We start from the raw sequence: 23,145 nt of genomic DNA on the forward strand, positions 1-23,145 counted from the left end.
ACTGCTAGCAAGTTCCACGGTGATCTGGACGCTGCCTGTCCCACACCGCACTCCAGGTTGCATTACGCAACCCCAGAGAGTCAGGGTGATTCTGGGATTTGGAGTTTGTCCTCTGCTTAAGCAGAACCCCCTGTAGCTGAGCCAGTCCTGGGGATGGAAGATGAAAGAGAAAATGATTGGTGTGTTATTCTTTCCAGAATTTTGGGAAAGTTGAATATTTACTAGTATCTTTGATATGCCTGGGATAGTTTATTTAACACACACACACCCCTCAGCAACAAAAACTGTCAGCATTCTGCAGCCAGACTGCCTAGGTGCATTTCCTCCTTCTGCGACTTGGAAAACATGTTACCAACCTCTCTGTGTACCAGCTTCCTAGCCATTAAATTAGGGATCACAGTAGCACCTCACAAAAAAGTGAATGACCACATGCAGAGTACTCAGGACAGTATTTAGCATTAAGTAAGTGGCCAACTAGTATCTGCTATTGCTAATATCAATACTTTATGGATGAGAAAAGCAGTGTTAGGGAAAGTTAGTTTTGTCCCAGATTAAGATTTAGGACCATTTATTTTGCCTTTCCAGTGGCTTGAAAGTAAGGAAGAAGAGGCTTTGGTGAGAACACATCTCCTAATGTCCACGCCCTCCCTCCAAGTCTCCTGCGTTGCTTTCCAGCTTAGCCTTGCGCAGGAACCACGGGCTCGTGGTAATGAGTGAAATGTATTGACGATGCACATCCTCTCACCTACCCTCATAGTGTGAGTAAGCGGCATGTATGTTAATCCTCAACTCTGCAGGTGGAAGATCGGAGATTTCCTCAAGTTCATGTACCTGGGTGAGTTTGGGGTTCAAACCACAGGTATTCTGACTCCAGAAGGAGAAAGCTACACTGCCTGGGTAAAAACTGCATGTGTGGATAGTATCACTATGAATTCTACCAAGCACCCGAGGAAGAAATAATGCCAGCTCCTAATTTAACTCATCAGAAAATAAATACTGCCCACCGCCTGAATTCATAAGACCATCATTACTCTACTAATAGAAATCAGACAAGAAAATTACAGACCAATATTACTCATGATTATACATGTAACTAATAATCAAAAACTAACACACTGAGCCCAGTAATATTTTTGAAGATTAAGTTTTATTTATTTACTTATTAGAGACAGAGAGAGGAAAAGAGAAAGAGAAGGGGCATGCCAGGGCCTCTAAGCCACTGTGAACGAACTCCAGATGCATACGCCACCATGTGCATCTGGCTTAAGTGGGACCTGGAGAATTGAACCTAGGTCCTTAGGCTTCGCAGGCATGCACCTTAACCGCTAAGCCATCTCTCCAGCCTAGTATTTTTTTTAATTTTTTTTGTTCATTTTTTATTAATTTATTTGAGAGTGACAGAGAGAGAGAGAGAGAGACAGAGAGAGAGATTGAGAAAGGGCGTGCCAGGGCTTCCAGCCACTGCAAATGAACTCCAGACACGTGCACCCCCTTGTGCATCTGGCTAATGTGGGTCCTGGGGAACCAAGCCTCGAACCGGGGTCCTTAGGCTTCACAGGCAAGCGCTTAACCGCTAAGCCATCTCTCCAGCCCCAGCCTACTATTTTAAAGGATAATATATTATGACCAGCAGGGTTTATCCAGAGGTGCAAGGTTGGTTTAATATTCAAAAGTAAATCAGGTAGTTAAGCACTTTAGTAAAACATATTAATAAACCAAGAAATATACATATGGTTATCTCAATAGATATAAAAATATCAGAATCAACAACATTCACTTCTAATTTTAAAAAATCTCTCAGCAATGTAGTATGGACATTTTCTAATCTCAAATATCTACAACTAGTACCATGATGAAGGAATAACTGCTTTTCTCTGAGAATAAAGAACAAGACAGAGTATCCAATCTAACCAGTTCTCTTCAGCCTTGTACTAAAGATTCTTGCCAGTTAAGTGAACAAAAAAAAAAAAGAAAACTGGAGGTATTCAGCTAGAAGTGAAACCTCTTCCAATAGAACACAGAAACTACTAAAACTAGTAAGTGCACTCAGCAAGACTGCAGGAAATAATCTCAATGTACAGAAATCCATTTAATGTCTATGCAAAAGCAATGAATAACCAGAACTGGAAATCAATTAAACAATCCCATCCGCCCTGCTGGTTGCAGTCTGACATGTGGTGCAGTCCTCCAGTCTCCTGTAGCCAGGGGCTAGCATCACTATGGTGGCTCAGCAGGCTGACTACGTGCTCATCCCCGAGATCAGTCCACTCCATTTTTCAGGAGCAAGTGATAGGCGGGTCTGTGCAAACCTGGCAGAATAGCGACCTGCAAGAACGAAGATGGCAGCTTTGCCAAGTTGAGAATGTATCTGCATGGACTGGTGGTGCTGGGCTGCAGAACCCCTGCAGTGGTATTCAAGGCAAAGAGAATGGCAGTCTTTTTAAATTTTATTTATTTATTTATTTATTTATTTGAGAGATGGAAAGAGACAGACAAGACACACACAGAGGGAGAGAGAAAGAGGGACAAAGAGAAAGAGAGAATGGGCACGCCAGGGCCTCTAGCCAATGCAAAGGAATTCCAGATGCAAGCGCCACCTTGTGCATCTGGCTTACATGGGTCCTGGGGAATCGAACCCAGGTCCTTTGGCTTTGTAGGCAAACACCTCAACCGCTAAGAGAATGGCAGTCTTTTGAGCAAAATAGAATAAAATGAAAGAAACTGGTCAGGCAGTACAGGCCGGGGAAGGCTTTAGCACCCTTAGTATTAGGAGGGGCCATCAGTGGAGAATGGTCTGGTTGAGTACACCTGAGTACTCAACACCTGGCTGAGTGTGACATGGACAGGGTGGCGTATGATGATTTGCCTCTTAAGAACATTAAAATTTCCATACCTGAATCAGTTTGGAAATATTCTCATTCATTCTCAGTGGAGATTTTTACTTGGCAGAGTGACTTGGCATATACCACAGCCATCATGAGCAGTGACAAAGAAGATTTAACTATCCAAGTTGTGCTAACTCTGGGAGGTAAGGATGGAGGCACATTATGTGAAAGAGTCAAACTGAAACCAAAGGTAATCACCATGATAGAAATTGACCAAATGGTGATTGATGGATGTAAGAAATGAATGTGAAGAAGATACGGTGACATCTTAACCTTAAAAGAGACTGCTACCAGATCCTCATAGACAACTGCATTCTGGTACGACAGAGGTACACCAGAGAAAGGAGAGGGTTTATTATGTGATTAATGACTTGAGAGCCATTCCAATCTCCATATCTCCAGAAGGTTCCACACAGATTGATTCTGGACCTGTCCCTATGAAAGTACTGAAACAGGATAGGGAATATTGTACACACGGGATATTGTACACTTTGACAAAGCCCAGCCCTTCTATGAAGACCAGCTGAGGCACCTGTACTGTCCTGTGGGATCCTCAAAGGACTGTGTCTGTGGCCCTTCATACTTGGAGTTGTGGGTGTTTTGTACTGTTTGGAAGAAAGGTAAGCCTTAGAGATGAGCACACCCCCCCCCCCCGGTCCTGTGTGCTGTAAGTAACCTCCCTGACACCCCACATGCTGGCTTTTCCATCAGGAGTCAGACAACTGATTATAAACCTTCAAGTTTTTCTTTCTTTCTTTCTTTTTTTTTTTTTTTTTTTTTTTTTTTTTTTTTTTTTTTTTTGAGGTAGGGTCTTGCTCTAGCCCAAGCTGACCTGGAATTCACTATGGCCTCAAACTCATGGCAGTCCTCTTACCTCTGCCTCCCAAGTGCTGGGATTAAAGGCATGTGCTACCATACCTAGCCCTTTCTTTTTTAATTATTATTTTGTATTTTTAAATAGCTAAAAGGAAATGCATATCATGATGAGTTAGAGTGTTAGTAGTTTTGGGAAGTCAGCTAAAGGACCAGTAGACATCAAAGCAAGGACTATGAAGTGCACTGGCTCCATAGAATGTGATCTTTATTACTTTTAATTTCTATGTGGTTTTTTTAAATTTTGTTTTGTCTTGATTTCAGTAGACCTTTGAGGTGGACATTTGGAGGAATGAGCTTCACTGTTTGCTTCAAGAGGAAAGTTCTCCATGGTGCTTCTTCCCCTCCTCCAAAACTAAATTAGATTTTAAAGTTTGGTTTTTATGACAGATAAAGAAGTGAGTTAGCTGGGCATGGCAGCACATGCCTTAATCCCAGAACTTGAGAGGCAGAGGTAGTAGGATTGCTTTGAGTTTAAGGACAGCCTGGGACTAGAATGAGTTCCAGGTCACCCTGAGCTAGAGTGAGAGTCTTCCTCAAAAAACAAAGAACAAAACAAAACCAAAAAAAAAGTGAATCAGCAGTGCTTCAATGAAAACAAGAGCCCAAAATGATATTCACAATAATACAGAAATTTTAAATCTTAGAGATAAACCTGACAAAGAATGTGAAAATTATAAAATATTGCCAAGAGCAGTTAAGGACCTACACAAATGGAGAGGTGCACCATGCAGGTAGGCTCAAAGTGAGATAGAAGTCCCCAGGAATGTTTTGTAGAAATTTATAGGCAGACTATAAAATGCACATGAAAGGATCTAAATAATTAGGAAAAAGGAACAAAGTTATAACACTAATCCTACCTGATTTCAATACTTAGTTTGAATGACACTATAGTAATCAAGAGAATGGTATTGTCCTAAATGTACATAAATAGATTCATGGAACAGAACAGAGTCCAAATATAAAGCTCCAACAAACTGCTAGATTTTTAACAAATGTTAAATTGTTAAGGCAATTCAGTGACAAAATGCTTCCCTTGATGCTGGCCCTGGAGGCTGGGGAGATGGCTCAGCAGTTAATGGAGTTTACCATTTAAGCATAAGGGCTTGGGAGGGCCTGAGACCAGCTAAGTTTAACTCCCCAGAGTCCACATATAAAGCTTGGCATGGGGCTGGAGAGATGGGTCAGTGGTTAAGGCATTTGCCTGAAAAGCCTAAGGTCTAGGGTTTGAGTGTCCAGTCCCCACATAAAGTCAGATGCACAAAGTGGCACATGCATCTTGAGTTTGTTTGTAGTGGCTAGAGGCCCTAGCATGTTCTCTCTCCCCCTCTCTTTCTCTACCAAATAAATAAGTACATAATTAAAAAAAAAAAAAAGCTTGACATGGCCATGCATGTCCATAATTCCAGGGCAAAGGTGTGGAGACCAGAGAATTGCTGGGGCTTGCTGACAAAGATCAGCAGCTCTGGATTGAGGGAGAGACCCCATCTCAAGGCAGTATGCTGATGCACAATACAGAAGGCACCCAAAGTTCTCCTCTGTCCTCCACATGCACATGTATGTACCATGCAAATTACACACACACATAAATCAACCCAGTACTAGAACTATTGCATCCCCATGTGATGGTTTGAATATAAAATGTTCTCCATAGCCTCAAGTGTTTGTGATTAAGCTGCCTACCTAATCCCCATCTGGTGGAGCCTTTGGATGGTGGAGCCTTGCTGGAGGAGGTGTGTCATGGGGACAGACTTGAGGATCATTAGTCCAGTTCACATTGGATGCAGCTACCTTGTTTTCATTGCTCCTACCCTGCCACTGACGTATGAAGATATGAGCTGGTTGCTGTGATTTCTCCATCTTGATGCTGCTTCCCTCAAAAATGTAAACCTAAAATAAGCACTTTTCTCCCATAAATTTCTTCTGGTTTGGTGTTTATTTTTATTTATTTATTTGAGGGGGGGCAAATAGAGAGAAAATGGGCATTCCAGGACCTCCAACTGCTGCAAACAAACTCCAGATGCATGCACCACCTTGTGAATCTGGCTTACGTGGGACCTGGGGAATCAAACCTGTATCCTTTGGCTTTGCAGGCAAGCACCTTAACTTCTAAGCCATATTTCCAGCCCACTGGTTGGATGTTTTGTCCCAGCAATAAGAAGGTAACTACTATAGATGGGTACTGGAAGTGGGACTGTTACTGTAATGAATCTGACCTTGTGGGGTTTGGTTCTTTGGAGCTGGATTGAAGGAGGAATATGGAAGGATGTGGAACTTTGGACTAGAGAGGCCTTGAAGTGCTGTAAGCAAAGCTTTATGGGCCATTATGGTGAGAGTCTGAAAATCCTAAATGCAGAGAGATGTGTTGACTGTGAAAGTTTAACTTATAAGGTTTCAGAGGAGGGGAAAGGGCCTTTTTGGGTTACAGATTGGCTGCATTCTGCCTGTGTCCTGAAAATCTGAGCAAAGTGGAATTTAAAAGTAATGGTGCATTTGACAGAAAAAAATATAGAGCAAAAAAGATATGAGAGTTGTAAAGTTTGCTGCAGAAAAAAAAAATTTAAGAAAGTCTGAGGTTGTATTTTAGACCACTTATGTTGCAATTGTTGAAGGAATCACCACCATTCAATACAGGCCATCCTACTTTCATGCCTTGTTCTGTCACTGAGTTAAGTTAGGGTTGCTGACATGGTCATGAATGGGAGGTGATTTACTGGAAAATGTGCATCCTACCAATACATGGGGTCTTTAAGAAAAAAGGACATGAAAAGAGAAGGGAGAATTGTTAGGGAATAGGAAGAGAAACAAGGTAAGGAAAGATCATTGTAAGTAAATAATAAATAAAGTGCCTTCTATACATGTATGAAAGTGTCATAATGTACCATTCATATATACTATTGAAAAAGTTAAACTGTCTGATTTGTGAACCAGTCATTCTATTCCTAGCTGTTTAGTAAAGAACAAGTGAAAGCATGCGTTCAAAATTAACATGTAAACATTCACAGCATGGCCAGACCTGCACACACCCCAAATATCTATGGACAGGTCAATTAAACTAAGATATGTATCCCTACACTGGGGCACTACTCAACAGTGAAAAACAATAGACCATGGATATGTCCCTCAAGATGGATAAAGCAGATGATAGTTATGCCAAGGGAAAGAAATTAAACAACAAATAGTACTCAATGCATTGATCCTCTTTTATAAAGGTGTGGGCAATGCTACCGGTGGTTGTCTGGGAAGGTGGGTGTTGTAGTTGGCACCTTCTTGGTGCTAGAATGAAGACCTGAGCAGAAGCAGATTATGGGAAGAAGGGATTTCCGGGGCTGCTTCATCATGGCCAAAGAAGCTGCTTCACTTTACATGCACTGACAGCAAAGAGAGAAAGAAAGAGCAGCCAGCACTCCAGCGGGCGCTGAAAACATCTTAGGGCTGGATTCCAGATCCACTCCCAGGGACTCTCCTCCTTCAGCAGGGCTCCACCTTCTGGGGACTGAGTAGGAAGCCCAGCCACAAGTCCCCTGGGCTGTGGGGGCATTTTATGTTCCAACCACCACAGTGGATGAGGAGAATTACAAGGGCATGGGGACTTGTGGAAGGTGGTGAACATGCTCATTTTCTGGGTGGTAGGAGTGATTTTAGTAGCATAGAAATATGGTAAAAGTTATCAAAAGATGCATTGCACATATGTACAGTTTATTATATGTCAACTATAGATCAAAATTATGATGTTGCTCTGGGTGCGGTGGCCACACCTGTAACCTCAGCACTCGGGAGGCTGAGGTAGGAGGATTGCCAGTTCGAGGCCAGCTTGGGCTAGGGTGAGTCGACTGCCTACAAAAAAAAAAAAACTAAAAAAACAACAACTCATGGGCTTGGGACTAGAGAGATGGCTCCTTCACTAAAGTACCTGGCTTTCAAGCGTGAGGACCTGAATTCAATTCCCAGAACCCATGTCGAAAGGTCGGGCATGGTGACTCTTGCTTTTAATCACAGCCCTGCAGAGCAGAGATAGGCAGCCAATCTAGACTAGTAAACCACTGAGAGACCTTGTTTCAAAACAAACAACAACAACAAGAAAAACAGGGTGGCACCTAAGGAATGACACTTGAGGTTGTCCTCTGGTCTCCACTCACATGCTCCTGCACACACACACACACACACACACACACACACACACACACACACACAAATGATAAGATCTATCCACTTGCACCCTGTACATAGGTGCAGTTTATTTTATGTCAACTCACACATGAAAACTGAGGCTTTGACTTCCCAGAAAGGCAGGCGGATAGAAGGGCATGGCCACTTTTGAGAACATTTCCCCACTGCATTTTTTTCAACAGGCCTCTTTTATTACCTTGGGGCTCATCTGCCCCCCTGTTTTTACTGTCTGTCTTGACTCCTGCTGCTCCCAAGAACCAAACTTGATCACTAATTACACTGTCCTGAGATTGGTGTCCCCTCTAGGAAGCGGCATTTATTAGTTCAGAGCTTTTTCTAAATATTTTATTTTTCCTTATTTGAGAGAGAGAAATAGTCTGGGGGAGAGAGAGAGAGAGAGAATGGATGTGCCAGGGCCTCCAGCTGCTTCAAATGAACTCCAGATGTGTGTGTCCCCTTGTGTATTTGGCTTACATGGGTTATGGGGAATCAAACCTGGGTCCTTTGGCTTCACAGGCAAGCGCCTTAAACACTAAGCCATTTCTCCAGCCCTGAGCTTTTCTCTCTTTTTTAAAAATTTTACCACAATCTGAGGCTCCGCTTTAGCAAACGAAAAGCACTCCATAGAGATATCCCAGCTAATTGATTCACTGATTAATTAATTGGAAAAGCTATAAATGCTATAAGGTGTTGTTTCTGAACTCTAATGGAATTTAAGGAATTTAGATTTTACTAAACTGCTTGCTTTCAAAAAAAAATGAAAAAGAAAAAGATCTTTGATTTCCACAGTTTTCATAATTGCTCCCTATCGCTTTTATAGTCAGAAAACTGTTTCTAAAAATAACTAAATAAGTAAATATACCATTGAAATTTTTAAAACAGCCCCAGTAGGTATACTGGTGCCTGGCGAAGTCAGACTAGGTCTTTGCACTGTCTGGGTTTTGTCAGAGCTTGGCATCCCACTCCCTTCTCCTCTTAAGTGGTTCTGGAAGATTCAAGTGGAAACCACAGAGTGAAATGAGGCAGTGGATTCATGGAACAAGGCAATCGGGAAAAGGAGCCAACACCAACCAGAGTTGTCTGCTCAGGCAAAAACCCTGATCCAGCAAATTCATCAGAAATCTCCAGCTATATTTATAGTTTTGGAAAGCTTTTGGGAGGTGGAATGGTCCTGGCTCTGAGAGGTACTGGGGATGCCAAGGTTGGGTTTATGAGTTCTTTCCTGACCTCTGAGGAGACATCTAGGCCTTTATTTCTTCCTTTACTTAGCAGAATAAAGAGCACCATTTAGGGGCTGTAAATGTAACTCAGCGGCAGAGCATTATAGCTAGCTTCCATCCCTAGCACAGAAGGAAACATATTTACTAAATATTTGTTGCGTTTGAGAACTATGTTGAATCATCTCATTTGTATAAACACACTACTTTTCAAAAAAAAGTATTTATTTGGGCTGGAGAGATGATTTAGTAGTTAAGACACTTGCCTGCAAAGTCTAAGGGCTCATGTTCAACTCTCCAAGTCCCACGTAAAGCAGATGCACAGTGATGCAAGTGTGCAAGGTTGTATATGCGCACAAGGGGGCACACCCATCTGGAGTTTGATTCCAGTGGCTAGAGGCCCTGGTGCACCAATTCTCTCTCTCACTCTTTCATTCTGACATTTAAAAAGGTAGTATATTGGGCTTGCCTCAACAGAAGTATTTATTTTAGGGACAGGGGAAGGAGAGGGAGGAAGGGAAGGAAGGAGAACAAGAGAGAGAGAGAGAGAGAGAGAATGAGCATGCCAGTACCACTTGCTATTACAAAAGAACTAGAGACACATGTACCACTATATGCATCTAGCTTTAGCTTTATGTGGGTGCTAAGGAATCAAACCTGGGCCAGCAGCCCTTTCAAGCAAGCACCTTTAACTCCAGAGCCATCTCCCCAGCTCAGAAACACACTACTTTTAACTTCCATTCTCTAATGGTGTAACAGAGGTTTCATAGGATTAAGGAACTTGGCCAAGGTCCCTGCAGTCAGGTAAATGATGAATTGAGGACTTGAACTTGGGTCTGCCTGGCTCTGGAGTCTGAGGTCTCGGCCTCTGCGTCGCTGTGGAGCTCAGATCTGTGAAGATATGATAATGTAGAAATGAAAGGGTGAAGGGAAGAGCCACTTTTTAGTGTCTGTCATGAGCACAGCACATTTCAAAATTCACAGGTATCCAGCCAGGGAGATGGCTCGGTGGGTCAAAGGCTTGCCACACAAGCATGAGGACCTGAGTTTTGATGCTCAGTTTTCACTCAAAAATCTGGGACCGTGGCTGGAGAAGTGGCTCAGTGGGTAAAGCACTTGCCACTCAAGCCAGAGTACCTCAAATCCAGAGCGCCTCTATAATCCAGCCCTCTGACTGGGAAATGGGAGCTGGAGAAAGGAGAATGTCCTGGAAGCCCATGGTGAGTACTACAAAGATAGACAGAAGAGCAAGATCCAGAGAGAGAAACTGTGACTCAAAGGAGGTAGAAGGTTGAGACTGAGCCCAAAGTCGTCTCTGACCTCCACATATATGCTGGGATATGCGCACACCTGCTCTCCCACACACTTGAACATGCACACACCCACACAAAGTTTCTTAAATTATTTTTGAAAAGCTGAGCCCAGCAGTGCACGCCTGCAATCCCAGCTGTCAGGAGGCAGCGGCAGGAGGATCCTCGAGGCTTATTAGCAAGCCAGTCTAGTTAAGTTTGTGATCTCTAGATTCAGCAAGAAAGCCTATCTCAGAGACTAAGGTGGAGAGTGACTGAGGAAGGCACTCTGATATCAGACTCTGGCCTCCACTTGCATGCACGCGCGCGCACACACACACACACACACACACGCACGCACACACACAAAACATACCACAAAAACACACACATGCCAAAAAAATCTCATAGGTATGAATTGCCCTTAAGCTGAAAGATGAACCAGAACAAGCTTTCCAAGCAGGTAAGTGGTAATTTATTGGCCTCTCCTTCCTTTTTCTGCAATCCCAGAATGCCCCACACCCCACGTCACACTCCGAGGCTGTTCTCCCATGGAGTGTTCTACCTCCACTTGGGGGTATCAAAGGGCTCAGAGAGTCTCTAACCCCCTCTTCCTTCCCAGAGTTGCCAGGTCTGACCATGTAAGGAAAATTCCATTCCTATTTCTTCTCAGTGAGTACAAACTCAAATGTTTTTTATTTACTTTATTTATTTTCAAGCGGGGGGGATGGGATGGACAAGCCACTGCAAATGAACCCCAGATGAATGTGCCATTTTGTGCATCTGGCTTTATGTAGGTGCTAGAGAATCGAACCTATGCTATCAGGCTCTGCAAACAAGCCCTTTAACCACTGAGCAATCTCTGCAGCCTATTTTATTGGTGTTTTGTTGCTGTAAGGGTCTCGCTCTAGCCTAGGCTGACCTAGAACTCATTCTATAGTCCCAGGCTGGCCTCGAATTCACAACAATCCTCCTCTGTCTGCTTCCTGGGTGCTGGGATTAAAGGTGTGTGCCACCACGCAAAGCCAAACTCAAATCTTAAAGGACATAAACACCCACTTAGCCGCCTGATGAAAGAAGCAAAGCCACATTTCAGCCTTCTCTGATAAGCCTCCAGTGAGAAAATTACATACAGCTCACTCCCCAACAGGCTTGAATTCCTAATGAGTTCCTGTGTTGAACCTACGCTACCTCACCACAGAGCTGGGTCATTTATCTGCAGGTTTAAGCAGGAGTGTATGGCTGGAATTCACTCTGGTCACAACCCTTTGTGCCAAAGGCGGGTGTCACATTAGAGGGAAGTTTCAAGGAAAACCTTCCCTGCCTTCTTAGTGACTTATAACTATATTAACTATTCAGTCCTCTAAACAACTTTATTACATCATGGGTCGTGCTCTTGAAGGTTGTGCCACCAAGGGCTGAGGTTCAGTGTGTCAAGTGCCTGCCATTCAAGCATGAGGACATGAGTTCGAATCCCCAGTACCCACAGAAAAGCTGGGTATGATGGCATGAGTGGGTAACCCCAGCACTGGAGAGGTGGAGACAGGAGGCTCCCTAGGGCTTGCTGACTGCCTATTCTAGCCAAAGCAGAGAGCTCTGCGTTCAGCGAGAGCCTCAAATGTAAGATGGACTACAGCAGGGGAGGTCATGAGCCTTAGGGGAGGTACACCTGCTGTTGTCTGGCTAAATACATATATTATGCTCTCCCACCTGCCCAGTAAGCACTTTTCTTAATGTTCATATTAATGCTACTCTCACTTTTGGTTAGAGAACTTTCTCTTTTCAGATGGCAGTAACACTGGGAAGACTCAAAAGGCACCATAGTGCTGAGAAGAAGTGACGGAGGAGTGCTCAGCACTGAAACATCTCTATCACACCCTCCAAGGCTCAGGGTCCCTTGCAGAGGAGGTGGTGGAAAGAATGTAAGAGCCAAAGGAAAGGTAAGGCTGCTTACAATGCAATTGTTCAAACAAATTGGCCTCGATATCCATGACCTCATAGTGCCTAGTACTACCTACACAAGACCATCATAATGGGAAGAAAAGATGATGACATCAAAATAAAAGAGACTGATTGAGGGGGGATATAATGAAGTGGGACTTGTGTAGGGGAAAGTGGAAATAGGGAGGGAATTATCATGGCTTATTGTCTATAATTATGGAAGCTGTCAATAAAAAACGTTTAAAAAAATAAGATACAGAGTGACTGGGAAAAACTCGCCATGTGGACACGTGGCCTCCACGCATATGCACACACAGCTGCACACGCACCCACACATGCATGTGTCCTCATACACATAGGAACACATAAATACATGTGCACATATACCACACACTGGACAAGCAGATCTGTAGGGAATCTGACGTGGTGTTGGTCAGTGTCCCTTGTGTAAATGTCCCCACATAACTAATGGCAGGCCACCAATGTGACATGGATCTCCAAATGGGAGGACGTACACAGCACCTTGTCCCTGTGAAGGTTCTCATCCTGCGTCACCCGGAGCGGTTCATCGCGTGTCGCCGCCAGCCTGCAGGCACGACAGCCACAAAGAGCCCGGGGAAATGGACTAGACTCGTTAGGAATTGATGAGCCTTGAGTATTTATGACCTTTGATTTTAATTGCAAGTTTATAAAATTTAATTTTTAATAATGGCCATCTTTAACAAGCAGCTCCCAACGGTCCTGCTTATTAAATAGTTGGCCCTGACAAGCTTTCTCTGACCTCTGCACATCACCGGTCATTGTGATTAGTTCCATTTTAACTAAGAGGAACCTGAGGCCGGGGAAGGCTGGGGACCCTGCACCCCTTCGAGGTCACCCACCTAGCAAATGGCAAGGGGAGAGAGTTCAAACCAGGCAATCCAGTTCTAGGAGGAGCTGCTTGTCTTTTCTGACCAGACAGCCCGGCGGTTTGCTGTGCTTTCCTCAGACATACATCAGCTGCAAGGGCGAGGCCCAGCAGGGCTTTGGGCTGACTGTGGCTTCTTCCCAAGACCTTGGGAGCGAGCGAAGGCGCCCGCGAGCACCCGCAGCTAAGGCGTGGGCGCCCCGCGATTGGCCGGGGAGGACACGCGGCCCCGCAGGCCTGGCCCTGGGAGCCTGACTGCGCCTGCGCCCAACCGCGCATCTATTATGGAAAGGAGGGTCCCTTAATGTAGCGCAAATTATAGCTGGAACACAGGCAAATTGCCGGCTTTTACTAGCACATAAACTGAGCGGAACCTCTGAGATAGATCCGCATTACACTAAACGCCATCCATAATTCATACCTGCGGCAGAAGCGCTTCCTCTCCTCTCCCGGGCCCGGCCGATCTATTATTGATGGGCCCCTGAGAAGGCCCCAGCCATCTGCCCGCGTGGCCCATCCCTCAGGCGGTGGCGACGCTTTACTCATCAGAATCAACACCCAATTAGTTTCCTAGCAGGCCCCGGAGGGAGGATTATCGGAGGAATCGGAATGAGTGCTTCTAGCCCAGCACCCCCGTGCCACCCCTGCCAGGCTGATCCATGCCCGCAGTCCCACAGCAGCAGGCCAGCGCTCCTGCTCGCTCTGAAATGGGGCATCCGCCCTCCAGACTCAAGGAGCATCCCGCCAGTTGCAGAGGGCTGGTGGACCAGAGCTTCGGGCTGTCTGGGGAGAGGCCACCGCTTCCCCCCAGGAGAGGAGGTTAAGCCGCTGCAAGGGACTCGCTTCCTGCCACACCTGAGTGCAGGGAAAAAATAATAATAATAAAGTACCAATTATATTCTGAGGCCCCCGAGAAAGATCTGACAAACCTGTAAGATGGGTACTGACCATTCCCTCCACCTTATAGATGGGGAAACAAGTAGCTTAGCCAAGGCCACTCAACCTAGTAAATGGCAGTGGCAAGTTTTTGAGCCCAGAAAACCTAGTGCCAAAGTCCAGTCTTAACCGCTGCTCCATGCTGCCATCTAGAGGAGGAGTGGAGGGAACGCACAAGCTGCGTCCAGTCAGTGGCAAAGGTAAGGTGACATTGAGCAGCAAACACACCCTGCCTGCTGACAAAAACAAACAAAAAAGCTAATCAACCGGTAACCAACTAGTTAAATGACGAGGACATGCTCTTCCTGGACCGCTGTTTCAGATGTGGCTTATGGCTCTATTGGATGACTATTTTTTTGGTGAAGTTGTTGAACTTGTTGAGGTCTGCGCTGACGCTCTTGTCTGTGTACATGCGGGGCAGCTGGCTTGTGAACTCATAGCCACAGGCTTGATTTAATTTATTGATCACAGCTTCTTCAGAATCCATAGACATTGATAACCCATGAATTAAACGTTTTGCTAGCATTCTTGCATAGAACTTTTGAAAAACATCTTTATCATCGATATATTTGAAAACAGTAATGAAGCTGGTGAGTTTGTCTTCCACTTCATTCTCAGTCATCCCTTTTGCAGACTTCTTTAGTAAGTTGTCACAGTACTTAGCAAGCAGCTGAGGAGCTTTACAGACAGATTTGGGTTCTCTGTAATTTACAACAGATGTCAGGGCCTTATCTAATGCACTCATAAAATGCTGATCACTATTTAAAACAGTGTTGATAAGTTGGACAAATTTCCTATGGACTTCCAAAACTGATTCCACAAATAATGTTGGCATGTTTTCCTAAGTGAGGTTACTGGTTGCTGTAAGACACTTGTCATGAATGTGATTTTGCAGCTCCTGAATCATATGAGGTAACCCAGTGGACATGGCCCAGATTAAGACATACATATTTGCCATGTCAATTTTTTCGTCTGTCGAATGATATCATGGCATTCTGCACATAAGAACTGTAAGTGGTCTGCAACCATTCACTGCTGACGATCATGAGTCACCTTAGTATATGAACTTGGATTTAAGTATTTTTGACAACGAATTTCTTCATCTTTTAATCTACCTAGAACCTTTTCCATATACTGTGGGCAATTTGATTCTTGTAATAAATTTGAAGCTTCTTGCTTGTAATATTCTCCTGTTTCAGTCAGAAAGGGAGACTCAAAGATTTCCTCATAAAACTTTAAGGAGAAGTTTTTTCTTATACTGTTCAACATGAACAAAGGAGTTAATAACCCCATAGATTACTTTCTGGTTCGGGTCTTCTCCACCATGATCATTTTTGATCTCTTGGAGCAGCATTCGTATAAGGATAGTCTGAAGTGGCTCAACCATTAACTTCCTCCACATATCCACTGCTAATTCTCCTATTTCCATAAGTGGTTCATTCATATCTGCACCACCATAACCATATTGAAGGTGAGCTTCAGTCAATTTATTCTTTTAAATAAACTGGGTATTGAGATACCTATACAAGCAGTCCATGTAGTCTGCACTCTTGCTGTATTCTTCCCAGTACCTTGTGCAAGTTTCAAACATGATTTAAAAAAAAAAAAAAAAACTCTTTCTGCACAAAGTCTTTCTCCCAGCAGTTCAGGATAGGCCACACATAAAGCATAGATATCTGAGAAATGATCGTTCCACATTGCTCTCTCAACGTATTCCAACATGACAACTGCATTGATTGTAGTTAGGAGTTTGTTCCAGGTCTCATCAAAATCTACTACTCTTGGTTTCAAAGAGCAGGGGAGCAGGACCAGGGCACAGAGGTTAGAAGGATGGATAGATGGCGAGATCTGGAGCTCAATCGTCCTCCTGGACCGCTGCCATTACCCCTCCCGACACTCCAAAATCCCCCTTTAAACAGATGCTGGGAAAGAAATGCTTTGACAATAAAGACACTTCTGGGAGGAACCATGGTGCTGAGAAGAAGTGACAGAGAAGTACTCAGTGCTGAAATATCTCTATCACATTTTCCAAGGCCTAGGGTCCATTGCTGAAGAGGTGGCGGAAAGAATATAAGAGCCAAAGGAAGGGTAGGACTCCTTACAACATGCTCCTTCAGATGCAAAATGTCCTGGATTGATGACTATTTTTTTTTTTTACTTGCAAGCAGAGAGAAACAGGAGAGATAGGAGAGAGAGAGAGAGAATGAGAATGGATGTACCAGGGCCTTCAGCCCCTGCAAATGTATTCCAGGTGTATGCGCCACCTTGTGTATCTGGCTTTACTTGGGTACTGGGGAATCGAACTTGGGCCATTAGTTCCTTGGCCACCAAGCCATCTCTCCAGCCCAGATGACCAATTTTCAAATGACTAAATGAATTAATGGCTATTAATGCCTGTGACTTTAAAAGGATATATCTTTCTTTTCCTTCCTTGCTTGTTTTCTTTATTTCCTCTTTCTCTCTCTTTCTTTCTTTCCTCCTTCCTTTAGTTTTTCAGTCAAGATTTCCATGATTAGCTCAAGGCTGGTCTGCAACTCACAGTCCTCCTGGCCCAGCCTTCCAAGCACTGAGGCTACAGGCCTGGTTGGGAGACCACATCTTCCTGAAATGAGCCTCAGGGAGGGGTGGAAGAGACTCTCAGCAGGTAAAAGGTTGAGCTGGTCTGGACAAAGAGGAAGCCATCTGGGTTTGGAGCTGAAAGAAAGCGAACATGAGAAGCTGGTTCTGCTACACACCTTCCCAGGTGCCAGGTACTGTGCCTGGCCTGAGGAGGCAGGAGTAAGCAGTGTGTGGATTCTGACTAGCCAGCCAGGGGAAGAGACATGTGCATAGCGAGCTAACATGTGACAAGATAACAGAACTGGGTACAAGCCAAGGACCCTCTCAACCATGCCTTGTTCTCCCCATCTATACCAGTTACCTTCTTAATGCTGGGACAAAACACCTGACTAGGAGCAGCTTACAGAAGGAAAGGGTTGATTTCTGACTTACAGTTCTGAGGAGAGTCTCATCGTGGTGGGGAAAGCATGGCCGGAGCAGCCAGCCAGGTGTCACCTCTCCACACCCGCATTCAGGAAGTAGCCAGAGAAAGCTGAATGTAGTAACAGGGATGGTCTATAACACCCCAAGGTCTGTCCCCAGGGACATGCTTCCTGCTCCACAACCTTTCCAAACAGCGCCACCAACTGGGGATTACATATTCAAACACATGAAGGCTGTGGGAGATGTTCAATATTTAAACCACCACACCACCTCAGGGGAGACAGACCACGATCGGAGGAATTTATAAAATGTCATGATCTGATGCAACTCCAAACATGAGCCCTCCATGCTCTGCCCAGCTCTCACCCTGCTCAGTCATTTTTAAAGTGTCACCTTCCTCTTTAATTTCCTTTATTGCATCTGTATGTGTACAGGTGAGTATGTGTCCACCTGTGTGTGCATGTATGTGGAGGCCAGAGGTTAATGTCAGGTGTCTCCCTCTCATCCTCTCCACCTTATTTATTGAGAAAAGGTCTCTCTTTGAACCCCATGCTCACTGATTCAGTTAACCTAGCTAACCAGGTTACCCCAGGGATCCACTTATCTCCACCTCCCAAGCACCGGGGTTATGATACACACTACCACACCCAGCATCTATGTGGGTGGTGCAGACCCAAATTCAATTCCTCACACTTATATAGCAAGTGATTTGCCAAGTGAGTCATCTCCCTAGCCCCCACCTCCTCTCATGTCTCATAGTTAGTTCCTCAGACCTTAAACTCTCTCCCTGGAAAATTGTGAACAACCATAGGAAGAGCTCACAGCTTCCTCTAGTCCACCAGCAAATGTCTCTACATCTGTATCTTCTGCCCTTCACATCTACCTTTGTCTCTCCACTCTGTGGGGAAAGCTCTAGCGATGGTCCTTTTGGCTTGAAGTCTATGATGGGCTCAAGCCATAGAGATGTGTATGAACAGAAACAAAGATGCCCCATGGACCTGAGAATGGAACCGCAAAGTGGGGGATGCAGAGCCAAGCAGACTTTGACTTACTAGGGGGACATCAGTGAGGCAGCCCAGCAAAAGGAAAAACAAGGATGGAAAATCCACAGGCAGACAAGCATCAAATAACCTGAGATGGGGACAGAATGTGATAGAGTTTTTGCCAGAGCAGAGTTCAGCAGACACAAAACTCCATTGTCAGTGGAGTCACTTTGGGCAAGTCTCTTAATCTCTTTGAGCCACAGTGAACTTGCTGCAAAGGGGATAACATGACTTTCCTCATAGATCTCAAAGGGCTGCAAGGGAATTAAGCAAGAAATAAATTAAAATAGTCACCACACAGTGAAGCAGCCAGCCAGTAATGGTCACTACCCTTTGAGGACAAATGTCTAAGTAAAGACATTATCTGATGCTGACACTTCTAGAAAGGCCCAGTCATGTGTGTGCTGTGACGGGCAGTGTAGTGGGCATGCTCCTCCTCTTGGGATGAAGAAGAGGCAGAGCCCTGTACCCACTGCTGTTGCAAAGGCAGGAGGCAGATTCCTCCACTCAGATGATTTGATATCCCAGTCCCCAGGCCTGCTATAATCAATTATCAATTCATGCCTGCTCAGTGGGGGTGAGGGCGTGTGCCTGGGCACGCTTGTGCCATGCTGTGCATGCAGAGGTCAGAGGACAACTTTCAGGTGCTGGTCCTCACCTCCCACCTTGTTTGAGGCAGGGGCTCTCATTCTCGTTGCTGTTCACCACTGCATCCACAGGCTAGCTGGTCTGCAAGCTTCCAGGAACCTCTCCCATCTCCACCTACCCTCTTGCCCTTGGTGTACTGGGATCAAAGAAGCACAACACAGTTTCTGGCTCCTACATAGGATCTGGGAATCTGAACTCCTATACTCAGGCTTGATCTCCCCTGATCAATACTTGTAACACTTCCTTTTATTCTCCCCCCCCCCCCAAAAAAAAATGTCCTAGCTGAGATGGCTAATTATATATCCTGCCTGATTTACCAAGTCCAGATCCTTACAAAGGTTCCCATGGAAGAGACCTCCGATGTCTCCTCTTTGGTGTCTTGCTACTGAATCTCCCCATGTGACTAATTCTAGCCAACAGATGTAAGCAAAGTGTGATATGTGACTCCAGGAAAACTGCTTTCATCTGGAGTTTCTACTGCTCACAAGCAAATATGATTCTAACTTCCCAGAACCTCTGCTCTCTGTGTCAGGTCACAGGGGCAAGAGAAGGCTAAAGGTATGGAGTCACATGCTTGCATATGGACAGAGTCAGAACGCTTTGATTCCCAACCCTACATTTTCCTAGTTTTCAAAATAAACATGAGTAAGTTACTGAACCTCTGTCTACCTCCATTCTTAAAATGATTTTTTGTTTATTTTTATTTATTTATTTGAGAGAGACAGACAGAAAGAGGCAGATAGAGAGAGAGAAAGAGTGGGCGTGACAGGGCCTCCGGCCACTGCAAACGAACAAGATGAGTGCGCCTGCTTGTGCATCTGGCTAACGTGGATCCTGAAGAATCAAGCCTCGAACCGGGGTCCTTAGGCTTCACAGGCAAGCGCTTAACCACTAAGCCATCTCTCCAGCCCTGCCTCCATTCTTTTTTATTATTTTTTAAATTTATTTACCATATGGTGGGGGAAGAGTATGGGTGTGCCAGGGCTTCCTGCCACTGCAATGAGCAACAGATACCTGTGCTACTTGGTGCATCTGGCACAAATACTGGGGAATTGAACCAGACCAGCAGACTTTGAAAGCAATTGCCTTTACCTGATGAGCCACCTCCCCAGCCCTGTGCCTCCTCTCTTATGACTTACAGGTAGACGGAATTAGCAGCTTCCTTTTAGCTTACATGAATATGAGCAATGCAAAGCATGTGGTGTTCTTTGCAGTGTCTGGTATATGGTAAGCCCATATACCTGGTGGTTATAAACATGGCTGCCATCACTCTGTTATTTAATGTTACTGTGGCTTCAGCTCCCTATAAACAGCTCCTCTGCTCTTAGCTATACAACTGTATCAATATAATCTCTCTTACCTGCAGCTATGGACACACTTAGTGTTTTCCACCTATGGTGAGTATCAGAATCACCTTGGGTAGATGAAAAGAAGGCCAAAGCCAGAGGCTTCCCCTACTCTACAGAGCCTGAGATGTCTGGGTTGATTCTGTCTGGATGATTCTGGGCCAAATGGTGGAATTCAGTGCACATCCAGAACCAAGGGAGGGAGAACGGGAGGCTGAGATTGGTAAATACAAACTGTGGAATTCAGCGCACACCCAGAACCAGGAAGGGAGAGTGAGAGAGTGAGATTGGTGTCTTAATCTATTCCATTTTCTGATGCTGTAAGTGAACAACTTGAATGAGTATAAGAAGAAACTTATTTCTTAAAAATCCTTGAGGCTGGGAAGCCCAATATGGAGGGCTGTGTCTGGTGGGGACTTTCTTGCTGGCTGAGAACTCTCTAGAGGGCATCAGAGATGACACATTTACACATTAATGAAAGGGTCCTTGTGACCTTCTTACAGGTCCCACCTGGCCTCTTATTGGAATTTTCATGAGGAGGATTCAATTTCACCATGAATCTTGTGGGGACATTCACGTCATAGCAGTGAGCCACAGGAATGAGAATGAGGAGGAGTCCAATTCCGCCCACTTATCTCTAATTTGGGTCCATGGCACCATTCTCTCTCACTGGGAACCTAGCAGTGCCCTCTACATTGGTCCTCACATCTCTGAAAAAATACTGTGTCCAAATCTCAGGCTGAATCTGATGCCCTTCTCTACCCTGTCATTAAAACCAGTCCCAAACTGGGCATGGTGGCACTCGGGAGGCAGAGGTAGGAGGATCGCCATGAGTTCAAGGCCACCCTGAGACTACATAGTGAATTCCAGGTCGGCCTGGGCTAGAGCAAGACCCTACCTTGAAAAAAAACAAACAAACAAACAACAAAAAAAAAAAAACCACTCCCTAGCTGCCCACTGTCTTCAGGAAATCCAGCCATTTTTAGGACTCTCTGCAACAAGATCTTTGCTGATTTTTAAAATTCAGTGGTTCTCAACAAAGGACAGTTTTGTCCCCCACAGACATTTGCTAATGCCAGGAGATATTGTTTTAAAAATATTTCACATTTTCATTTATTTGAGATAGAGAAAGAGGGAGATAAAGAGAGAATGGGCACACCAGGGCCTCTAGTCACAGCAAACAAACTCCACAAGCATGGGCCACCTTGTGCATCTGGTTGACGTGGGTCCTGGGGAATCAAACTTGGGTCCTTAGGCTTCATAGCTAAGTGCCTTACTGCTAAACCATCTCTCCAACCCCCAGGAGACATTCTTGGTGACCACATCTGGGAGATGGGACTGTTGGTATCCAGTGTATGAAGACGAGAAATTCTACCAAACACTCCACATGCACGCGGAAGTCTCCACAACAAAGAATGGCCCAGCCCAATGTCAGCCATGGAAGTGCACACCTTGCCTTCGAGTCCTTATTCTCCCCAGTCCACCCTCCTGGGCCTTATTCCACTGATACAAAGTACCATGCTTTCCCTGCCCTTTGGTCATTTTTCTGGAGTGCCTTCCCAGAATCCTCTTCCTCTCAACGTTTGTCTTGGCGAAATGCCGTGTGCTCTATCAGTCTGGTACATCTGTTCTCCCTGAAAGGCCTCTACTTGGGAGCAGTTACCCAGAGCGAGGCCCCCTATCCAATGGCACCGTAATTTTCTGTTTTCTGGGTTCCCTTTCCCCACAGTGCACTATGTTTGTGTTCAGTTTTGTGCCTACCTGTGCTTGGCTAGTAACTGGACTCCAGTAAGTGTTCAATGCATGTTTAAGATCAAGGAATAAGAGCTAGTCTAACAATACCTCTCTCTCTCTAGGCAAGCCAATGTAATACAGCGAAGCGCTGGGCCCAGAACTGTTGCCTGAAGCTGACTCTCATGGAAGTCTGGGAGTGTGTTGTGTTGGGAAGGCAGTGCCAACTGAGATTCGCCATCCCAGGCACTGATCTCCTGCGCCTCAGAGGAGGGAGGCTGAACAAAGCTGGGGGTCTGTCTCCATCTCTTTTCGAGACCCCACCCCCTCATTTATTTTCAGCTCTCACATTTTTGGCATGGAAATATGCCTCCCCTAGATAGTAGTATCCCAGGTCTCCCCGGGTAAAGTGATCTTCCCTACTAACACCCTTGCCTCCTCTGCCCAGGCAAGCGTCTGGAGTAGTGGGTATGCAGAGGCTCCCCTTCCACACGGCACCTCCAGGGGCGCCATTCGCACTGCGCTCTGTGAGAATGGCCGTAGAAGAGTATTGAGTTGTACCCGCTCCTCCATTCACTGTTTGCCGGCGCCCAACAATCAAGCCAGGACTGAATGTTCACAGCACCATGTTTGCCAAGCCAAATGGGCATTTTAAAAAAATCTATTTACGAGAGAGAATGGGCTCACCAGGGCCTCTTGCTGCTGCAAATGAACTCCAGACACATGCGCCACTTTGTGCATCTGGATTTAAGTGGGTACTGAGAAATCGAACCCCAGACCAGTAGGCTTTTCAAGCAAGCGCCTTTAACCAGTAAGTCATTCCTTAGGCTAACAAATAGGCATCCTGAGTAGTGCTCTACTTCTGGGGTTGACCTCCCCCTGACCCCAAAACTCCACTCTGGTCGTTTTGCTTCCCCCTGAGCCTCCATTTCCTCTGGGTCCTTAGTTTTTAATGTTAACCTGGATTTTCTTCTTGCTTCTTTTTCTCTTCTTCCACTGACTCTTTCTGGGTGGTGAGGAGAGAGTGGCAAATAACAGAGACCCTACTTCAAATTAGGGAGAAGGCGAGGATGGACACTAGAAGTCCACTGACCTCCACATGCATGCCATGGAATGTGCGCACCACACGTTCCGAAAGAGAAAGAGAGAGAGATAACCAGAATTTTAAACAGAGTTG

General features: G+C 45.1%; 2 pseudogenes; one reads left to right on the forward strand and one right to left on the reverse strand.

Annotated features, from left to right (window-relative positions):
- Positions 1-771: 771 nt before the first annotated feature.
- LOC101617583 lies at positions 772-3,516 on the forward strand (annotated as a pseudogene).
- An 11,039-nt stretch (positions 3,517-14,555) lies between these two features.
- LOC101617872 lies at positions 14,556-22,481 on the reverse strand (annotated as a pseudogene).
- Between the last annotated feature and the right edge of the window lie 664 nt (positions 22,482-23,145).

The sequence above is a fragment of the Jaculus jaculus genome, chromosome 12, assembly GCF_020740685.1.
Source record: "Jaculus jaculus isolate mJacJac1 chromosome 12, mJacJac1.mat.Y.cur, whole genome shotgun sequence".
NCBI classification, from domain to species: Eukaryota; Metazoa; Chordata; class Mammalia; order Rodentia; family Dipodidae; genus Jaculus; species Jaculus jaculus.